The sequence below is a fragment of the Thamnophis sirtalis genome, unplaced genomic scaffold (assembly GCF_051295495.1).
Source record: "Thamnophis sirtalis isolate CommonGarterSnake01/CBP01778 unplaced genomic scaffold, rThaSir2_p1.2 scaffold_3, whole genome shotgun sequence".
Taxonomy (NCBI): domain Eukaryota; kingdom Metazoa; phylum Chordata; class Lepidosauria; order Squamata; family Natricidae; genus Thamnophis; species Thamnophis sirtalis.
This window is the reverse complement of record NW_028261383.1, coordinates 6,134,349-6,142,335: the sequence shown is the minus strand read 5'-3', so window position 1 is coordinate 6,142,335 and position 7,987 is coordinate 6,134,349. Positions and strand designations below refer to the sequence as shown.

The following is a 7,987-nucleotide window of genomic DNA, read 5'->3' as shown; positions in this document are numbered from 1 at the left end:
GAAATAACCCTGTATAGATCTTAAGCTATTTAAGAACTGAAGAAGCTACTTGGATGAGAAGCGAAACATCTTCAAGGAAAAACAAAGAAAATCCAGCTGCCTTTGGAAAACAAAGTACCTTTGGAGCAACCATGGCCTGGATGACTGAGAATCTGCATAGACAAGGAGGCCTGATATCTCTCCAAATCAAAATGTTCACTTTCTGAGATTCTTATGAATGCATTTGGCTTCTTTCAGTGAGCGTCACAATTTAGAATAAAATTTGGTTTGCAGTCAGCTACAATACTAGGATCATTCTCCCAAATATTATTATCAAGTTTGGTTTCCTCAATAAAACATTAACAATATTATCATCAAATTGATCATATGATTATCATTAAATCATTAAAATTCTGCCTTACTGTATATGTATGTAGGTATGTATAATGAGCAAGGTCTAATTATTACTCACAACTCCCTTATGAGAAGGGTTGAAAATCCTTTGAGTACAACCTATAATATTGTGTTGATCTACTTAATCATATCACCCAACTCTCACTTAACTAGGTCATGACTGCAATGATTTTTACATTCTGGAGTACTTTGTTGAAATCTGAAATCAAGTTATATCACCGGCATTCCAACAATTTATTAAGGAAATGTATTGATGTGTGGGAATGACTAGGTATTAGGAGAACAGATGCTGCCTAGAAAGAATCAGATGTGGGAACCTGCAGTTGCATAATGAACAAAGAAGGGAATTCAGAAAGGATCCTTCCTAAGTTTTCAGACAGTAAAAACAGTTGGTGGGAGATTTGTACTTTCAGACTTGCACGATCCTGTTAATGTATAGTAGACTTACAATAAAGAAGAAGTAACACATGTGGTTGTGTTTCCCATCTGGGTTAGATGGGAGATGATTAGCTGGAAACTTACTTCTTGACAAATCCATGTTTTCTGATAATCACCCTGCTGATACAAAGAATGTAAGAATAATCTTTTTATTTGTTTACTTTCTTCATGACCTGCTCTAGAGTGTTCTGTATAATTGCTACATTTGGTGAATTATATTTTGCCCAACCAATCCTTTTCACTTTTGAAAAGAGTAGTAATACTTGTTCTCCCAACAAAGAATATTTGCAGATTAGATAACTATTAGAAATATTTAAATGTGAAAAAGACACATGAGATAGAAATCAAGTTTTCTGCTTTTCAGTTTCTTGGATTTTTCCATTCTAGCTTCATCCATTTCTGCAGAAGAATGAGTTTTGCAATCTTTCAGAGATGAAAATGTATTTGGACAAAAATGGAGATCTGGTAGCAGATGTGAACATTGAGAACTTGGTAGTTCTCCCAAACAACAATTACACCCAAGGGAGACTGGGGAGTTTTGAAAGACAGAGACTTATTATCAACCAAGATCATCTGTCAAGACTAAAGTTGCTCAACAAGGTCGGGGAAATATTGTTTTCCTCTGTTTTCTAGAACCTTAGGACCCATTTCAAGTGAGCTAAATCTAATCAATGTTCATGATCTTCACTTAGATCTGAATGTGAAGTGTAAAACTCAGATGTATCCTTCAGATGTTGTAATATGGAACACATTTTTAAACTGATTTGGCTATGACCAAAATAGGTGCTGAATTATTATTCTTTAGGACACAGATCATAGTCCGCTCTGCTATTTAGTATCTCCATAAAACTGGTGAGAGAAGCCCTTAGGTGCTGACGATTTTATTGATAATTCTTTCTGGTTTCCTTGTATTTTCTCCATAAATAGCAAAGAAAACAATTATGTTAATGGCACCAAGCTTCAAGTTTTGACTGAATCCAATGAAATTGAATCAAGACTAAATGGAGGTCCTCTTGGTCCCTTGGGATCAAATGAGCTGTAGAATGAGGATTTGGCTTGTCCTAGTTGAGCACATTGTCCCTTAGAAGGACAGGTCAACATTCTCTGATGTTTGTAAGCCACCAATACTTGGTCAGATTTATTTTCTTTTTCATCCCACTGGGATAATGCAATAGGCCTTCTGTTCCTAGGAAAAACATTGAAGGCTTTCAGTTCACATGAAATCATAATGAGAGTTGGCAGGAATCATCAATGCCCCAGAAGACAATCTCAAGATCCATAAATATTTTGACAGACTTGAACAATGGGCCCTACCCAACAATATGAAATTTAATGTGTAGAAAAGCAAAGTTTTACACCTGCGCAGGAAAAATCAAAGGTACAAGTACAAATTAGGCAAAACCTGGCTCAAAAACAGTAACTGTGAGAGGGACCTCTCTAGAGTCCTAGTGGATGATCACATAAATATGAGCCAGCAGTGTGTGGCAATGTCCGTAAAAGCTAACACAACCCTTGGTTGCATAAACAGAGGCCTACAGTACAATCAAAATTATGTGAAATATTAGTACAGCTCTATAAATCTTAGTAAGACCACACCTGGAACACTGCATCCAGTTTTGGTTACCACATTACAAAAAAGTTGTTGAAACTTTGGAAAAAATGCAGTGAAGAAGAACTAAGATGTTTGAAGGCCTGGAGACAAAAAAATATGAAGAACAGTTGTAGGAATTGGGTTGGCAAGTCTGGAGAAAATAAGGGCTAGGGGGGACATGATAGCAGTGTTTCAATATTTGAGGGGCTGCCACCAAGAACAGGGGGTCAACTTGTTTTCCAAAGCACCAGAAGGCAAGACAAGAAACAATGGATGGAAACTAATCAAGGGGAGAAACAACCTGGAGTTAAGAAGAAATGTTCTAACAGTGAGGACAATTAACCAATAGAACAGCTTGCCTCCAGAATTTGTAGGTGCTTCATTACTAAAAAAAATTAAGGAAAGATTGGACAGCCACCTTTTGAAATGGTATATGATCTCCTCCTTGAGCAAGAAGTGGACTAGAAGACATGCAAGGTCCCTTCCAGCTCAATTCTTACTATTATTATAGTTCTGATGTGAGCTGTTGCTCTGACACAGAAATATGGAGCACTGAAACAAAACTTTGATCCAAAGAATTCCTGATATCAGAAGTAATGAGGAACAATTTGCAATGAAATGTTACTTGGATTTGTCCTTTGGGTTGTTAGAGGGCACTTAATGAACCATGGTGGTGCAGAAGTTTGAATGTAGTACTGCAGGATAACTCACTGCACAGTCCAGGAATTCAATTCTGAATGGCTCATGGTTGACTCAGCCTTCCATCCTTCTGAGGTTGGTAAAATAAGGGCTCAGATTGTTGCAGGCAATATACTGACTCTGTAAACCACTTAGAGACGGATGTAAAGCACTATGAAGTGGTATATAAGTGTGAGTGCAATTAATCCTAAAATTTCATGTTTATCTTTATTGTTAGCTACTGTAAGTCTTTCTGGGGCAGGAAGGAGGGTCCTATCTAATAACAAATCTAAGTCTGTCTATTCATGATAGTTAGGGTCTCTTACCTGCAGTTTTTCCACAGAAAGAAACTTGTCTCATGTTGTAGTGTTCTCATGTTCTACAGCAATGGTGGGTTTCAAATTTTTTTAGAACCTCTTCTGTAGGTGTGATCTGATTTGTGGGAGTGGCTTGCTGGCCATGTTACTGGGTGGGAGTGGCTTGCCATCCATGTGACTGGGTGGGCATGGCCAACTTGTAAAAATTCACTTAACAACGCTCTTGCTTAGCAACCAAAATGTTGGCTCAGAAACTTTGGCATTTCTGGCAAGTCTTAAAGCTGTCAAGTTACAAGACCCTTGCACCCCTAACCCTTTAGAAAAAACCCAGAGGTGTTCAAACTTGACAGCTTTAAGACTTGTGGACTTCAACTCCCAGAATTCCTCTCACTCTTCATCTTGATGATGTGCAGATGGGCAGGGGAAGGGAACTGGAATGGGTTCTAAATAGCACTGTAGAACTGGCAGGAACCCACCCCTGTTCTACAGCAAAAGATGCCTGACTTACCCTTTGGGAAGTTCATATTTTCACGATCTCGCCTCCATCTTCCCTTTAATTCTAAAAATCATGTAGCCAATTTTACTTGTGTTTTGCCAGTATGGCAGCCATGCAAATTGAACAAATAAACAAAGAATGTTTCCTTTAAGATTGTCAGCCCAAATTTGTAAGACACTTTTCCTTTGTATCTTAACTGGGAGATAGTTTTGGACTACTTTCAAATGGAAGCAGCTTTACAATGAATGTTTGATGCACTCCAGAAGAAACCTTTCCAGACCTACTAGTCAGATGTTTCTTTCTTCATCACAATTTTATTCTATAAAGCTAAAAGAATTAAAGATTGGTAAAACTTTTAGAATAATTTTTATTCCAAAATTGAATAAGAATATATCATCATACTATATAGTGTGGAGGAATGCATGTTAATGCAGCTATGAGGAGGAATCCACTGGCTGACACTTAATGCTTAAATATGTTGTCAATTCCATTCTTCAAAATTGTATTTAGTAGAAATGCAATGAAATATCCCAGAAGCAAAAATGCGGAACTATATAGTCTCTGTCAGTAGGTGTATGAACTGCGACCATCCATTCAACTGTTTGGAAGTTGTTAAGAAATTTCATATTTACCTAAGCAAAACCCAAAGAATATTTATGTAGTTAATATTCTTGTTGCCCACCATTTTCCAGAAATGGTTATTGCTAACATGTTCTTTTTGCATTCCTTGTTTTTGTTTTTTCTGCTTAGTCTCTGCCTCAGTCCAAATGTGCAGAAAATTGCCATCCTGGATTTGTCAAGCAGGCTCAAGAAGGAGAGCCAGTTTGCTGCTACAAGTGCATTGCTTGTCCAGAGGGGACTATCTCCACTCAGAAAGGTCGGTACCATTGACAAAACTGCTGGATTCAACTGAAGCATTTTGATCAATGTGTAGGTTAAAACACATACAGAGAGTGAGTGAGAGAGAGAGAGAGAGAGAGAGAGAGAGAGAGAGAGAGAGAGAGAGAGAGAGAGAGAGAGAGACAAACACAAACTTGAATATGTTCTTGTTAATTTTCAACACACCCAATTTCTTCCAAAATGGGAGGAATTTTAGAAAGGTGTTGAAGGATCAGGCAGGATGAGATACCATATTTTTTGGAGTATAGACACACCAGAGTATAAGATGCACCAAGGTTTTGAAGAGGCAATTTTTAAAAATATTTTTAATTTTTTCTCTGCAAACCTGCCAAAAACGGTCCTTTTTCGCGAAAACCCATCCATTTTTTTCCCAAAAAAAGGCATGAATAGCCTTTAAGGAGCTTGCAGAGTGCTCCTGGGGGGAGGGGGGCAAAATGAGCAAAAAACAGCCTATTTTTTGCAAAATCGGGCTTGTTTTTTTGTCAAAAAAAATGCATGCATAGCCTTTAGGAGGTTTATAGAGTACTCCTGGGGGCTGGGGGCCCCACATTGAGCAAAAAATGGCCTTCCCCAGTCCCCAGGAGCCCCCTGAAAGCCTTCTACAAGGCTCTGCATAGCCATTTTGGTGAAGGGAGGGGTGTAGGGACTGTATTCAGTGTATAAGATGCACCCAGATTTTTAGCCTCTTTTTGAGGGAAAAAGGTTTGTCTTATACTCCAAAAATATGGTAGATGGGCATTGTGGATTGGGATGGGTTACGTCTGCCAGAGGAAAACTCATATCTATTTGCCAATTTGGAAGTATCCTTACATCTGTGTCTTATGAACATCTGGATTCTTTGTAACTTCAGGAATGTTTTTGGATCAATTGATTTTTGTTACTGAAAGACACTTTACATTGCAGGCAAAAAGATACATCAATCAATCATTCAATTAGTCAATCTTTTCTTTAAAAAAATCATAGAGCCACATCAGGAGAAATAGCTATTTGTATGTTCCATTGTGGGAGACAGTTTAGCCAAAGACTTTTGCCAATACTGTCATTGTTTCTTTTACTTGTTCATCTCCCATTTAAAATTTAATAAATAATATACAATACAATAATACAATACAATAGCAGAGTTGGAAGGGACCTTGGAGGTCTTCTAGTTCAACCCCCTGCCTTGGCAGGAAACCTTATATCGTTTCAGACAAATGGCTATCCAACATCTTCTTAAAGACTTCCAGTGTTGGGGCAATATATAAATATATTTTCCTTACCATCTGTCCCTAATAACATCTTGTCAAATATTGTTGGTTCTTTATATAAACCCCACATTTTCGCATCTTTCTCATATCTCAATTGTATTAGCAGATGTGGCCACCAAGCTAAATCTACCCCTTGGTTTTGTAATTCCTGTCTAGTTTTAAGTTCTCCATTCTCATTTAAAATGTCTTTATAGGTTACAATTCCCCCCCCCCAAATTAACAACATTTTGATGTATCAATGCTTCCATTGAAGAGAGCCAGATTGGTATTTTTATATAATTTTGTGTTTTGATTTTTTTTGCCATACTAAAAATAAAGTATTCCTCACATAGTGTCTTTGAAAATATCTGGGTACTGTACTCCTTCCATACCATAAAAAGTATGCCACCCTAATTGGAGATTATATCCCTCCAATAGTAGTAATATTCTATGCCTTAGATTTATCCGTTCTTTTACCCGTATAAGTACAGATGCCTGATAATATGCCAGGTATTTCTTTTGGGGCTTTTATTTTGATGTTGTTTGTGTTGTTATATATATTGGGGTAGTTAGTTGGCCTTTAACCTGCTCTAAATTGGTTTAAGATGGGAAACCAGCCAAATGTTATGTATTTAACCATTTGCTATGGCTTTGCTGCCTTTCAATGTCATCTATCATACAAGGAAGATATTTCTTGAAATATTGCTTTCTGTTTTCTCAGATACTGAAAAATGCACCAATTGCCCTGATGATCAATATCCAAATGAAGACAAAGTCCAATGTATCCCCAAAAGAATAAGCTTCTTGTCCTTTGAGGAACATCTAGGTATTATCCTGGTCTCCTTTGCCCTACTCTTGTTCCTAACCACAGGCCTTGTTTTAATCACATTCATTAAATACCTAGAAACTCCCATTGTCAAAGCCAACAATCGGGACCTCTCCTATATCCTCCTGGTTTCCCTCCTGCTTTGCTTCTTGTCTTCTTTTCTCTTCATTGGTCAGCCAAGGAAAGTCACTTGCCTTCTCCGACAAACAGTGTTCAGCATTGTCTTCTCAGTAGCCGTATCATCTGTGTTAGCTAAAACAATCACAGTTGTGCTGGCCTTTCTGGCCACAAAACCAGGCAACAGGCTGAGAAAATGGTTGGGGAAGAGCTTAGCCAACTCCATTATCCTTTCTTGTTCTGGTGTCCAAATTTTCATCTGTGCCATGTGGTTGGGAATTTTTTCTCCATTTCCCAATTCTGACCTGCACTCCCAGCCAGGAGAGATCATCCTGCAATGCAATGAGGGTTCTGTCACCATGTTTTATGTTGTCCTCGGATACATGAGTTTCTTAGCTGCCATTTGCTTCACTGTAGCTTTCCTGGCCAGGAACCTGCCTGGGGCCTTCAATGAAGCCAAGCTGATCACCTTCAGCATGCTGGTCTTCTGCAGTGTCTGGGTCTCCTTCCTGCCCACCTTCCTGAGCACCAAAGGAAAATACATGGTGGCTGTTCAGGTCTTCTCCATCTTGGCCTCGGGTGCTGGGCTGCTGGGCTGCATCTTCTTTCCCAAGTGCTACATTATCCTCCTCAGACCGGATCTAAACACTAAGGAACATCTAAACATAAAAGTAGGGAATTGATAGTGAACGGGTTTCTTAGGCTCCCAACATTTAATTATTGATTGTAGTTATTATTGATTTGTATGTTTCTTTTGCATTTGATTGTTAATGTTATTTAAAGCCAAAGTTAATAAAATATCAAGAATGTAAGACTAAGCAAATAAAAATCGAAAATAATATCAAACAATAAATACATGAACGTGTGTGTGTGTGTGTGTGTGTGTGTGTGTGTGTGTGTGTGTGTGTGTGTACAAAACTGTTGGTAGATATCTTTTTCCTCACCACCCAGGTTCATTCATATTTTATTTAGGCAGCCTTTCAAGAGTGGACACATGCAGTGGTG

General features: G+C 38.2%; 1 long non-coding RNA gene across 1 annotated transcript; it reads left to right on the top strand.

Annotated features, from left to right (window-relative positions):
* The first annotated feature begins 212 nt into the window (after positions 1-212).
* On the top strand, positions 213-4,763 carry LOC106552179 (uncharacterized). Its single transcript, XR_015695760.1, has 3 exons — positions 213-416; positions 1,219-1,431; positions 4,664-4,763. It is a non-coding gene; the product is annotated as an uncharacterized LOC106552179 (long non-coding RNA).
* Positions 4,764-7,987: the final 3,224 nt, after the last annotated feature.